This window comes from Pteropus vampyrus, unplaced genomic scaffold, assembly GCF_000151845.1.
Source record: "Pteropus vampyrus isolate Shadow unplaced genomic scaffold, Pvam_2.0 Scaffold66, whole genome shotgun sequence".
NCBI lineage: Eukaryota > Metazoa > Chordata > Mammalia > Chiroptera > Pteropodidae > Pteropus > Pteropus vampyrus.
In genome coordinates, this window is record NW_011888847.1 from 3242755 (window position 1) to 3244315 (window position 1561).

The window sequence follows — 1561 nt, forward strand, 5'->3', positions numbered from 1 at the left end:
TTCTCAAAACATGGCAGCTTACTTCCTCCAGAGGTGGTGATCCGAAAGAGAGACCAAAAGGGAAGCCATATGTTTTCTGTTCTAATATCAGACTCACACACTATTCTTTTCTCCTTATTCTATGGAAGGTCAGTTACTAGGCACAGCCCACACTCAAAGGAGGAATCTGGCTTCACCTTTTGAAGGGAGCAGCATCAAAGTGCTTGTGGACATAATTTAAAACCATCACTATGGTTTCCCAAGCTGGCCACTATGGTGAAGATGAAGTATAATCAGTACAATTTGCTGTCAGACTATCACCTCCAGATTTTCATCTTTTCTTAATGGAATTGTGGCACAGTGGTCATGTACATAGGCCCTGGAGTCAGATAAACTGAGATCAAAGCCTGGCTCTCTCCTTCCTAGTTGGGTGCCCTTCAGCAAGTTTCTTAACCACAGGTTCCTCTTCTGTAAAATGATTACAGCCACTTACAAAGTTGTTGTGATGATCCTGGAAAAGCTTGGACTAATTCTGAATGAGTTCTCAGTAAGTTTTAATGAAACCCAAGATGGCATACTTTCTTAAGCAGCCATTTCAGTCTATGATTTATGGGCTCATAGCCCACTTAAAATTGTAGTTTTCTTGTTTTCACCTGATCAAACTGTGAAGTCTGGTCTTGCACACTGAATTTCTGTAAATACTTTTAAAATTAATTTTTAGATTAAGATATAATTCACATGCTATAAAATTCATTATTTTAAAATGCACAGTTTGATCCCCTGCCAAGCAATAATTACTTTCTGTCTCTATGGATTTGCCTTTCTGGGTATTTCATAAGTGGAATAATGCAACATGTGGCCTTTTGTGTCTGTCTTTCCCTTAGGATAATGTTTTCGCAGTTCATCTATATTGTAGAATGGGTCAGAACTTTATTCTTTCTAATGTATGCATAATATTTCATTGTATAAACATACTACATTTTATTTATCCATTCATCAATTGATGGACATTTGGGTTGTTTCCACTTTTGCCTATTACAAATAATGCTGCTATGAACATTCATGTACAAGTTTTTGTATGAACATATTTTTCAGTTCTCATGGATATATATCTGGGAGTGGAATTGCTGGATAATATGGCAACTCTGTGTTTAACTTTTTAGAAATCACCAAACTTTTCCACAATGGCTGCACCATTTTACATTTCTACCAGCAACGTATGAGGGTTCTGATTTCTCCGCGTCAAAAATGACTTTTTTTACTTGTTGCAATCAAAATAGAGGAGTTCAAGGTAAGCTTTATCGAATTTCTTTTTATTGATTTCAGGCATTTTTTCCGTGCTTTGAGATGATTTTGAACCATGGTTCTCACAATCTTAGGTTTTTATTTGATTTATTGATCAACATGTTGTATAGAATTGTCAGCTTGATAACAATCCACATTTTTCATCACTCCCACAAAGATATTATGAAAGACATCAGATATTTTGCTTACATCAACCAATTTTCCAGATCATAGTTATAATATACAGTTACATAGAATATAACCAGATTATAGTTAAAATGTAATTCATGGACAGGAA